We start from the raw sequence: 215 nt of genomic DNA on the forward strand, positions 1-215 counted from the left end.
ATTCACAACTCCTGCAACCCACCCTGAACGCCTCTCCAAACAACTGCCCTCACCATTCACAACTCTTGCAACCCACCTTGAATGCCTCTCCAAACAACCGCCCTCACCATTCACACCTCCATCATCCCCCCTCTCCCCCACACCTGCAATATAGATAAGTGAGGATGCGGTGCGCCAGGTCTTCCGGAAGCAGAAAAGGAAAAAAGCACCAGGCC

This window comes from Cyprinus carpio, chromosome B3, assembly GCF_018340385.1.
Source record: "Cyprinus carpio isolate SPL01 chromosome B3, ASM1834038v1, whole genome shotgun sequence".
NCBI lineage: Eukaryota > Metazoa > Chordata > Actinopteri > Cypriniformes > Cyprinidae > Cyprinus > Cyprinus carpio.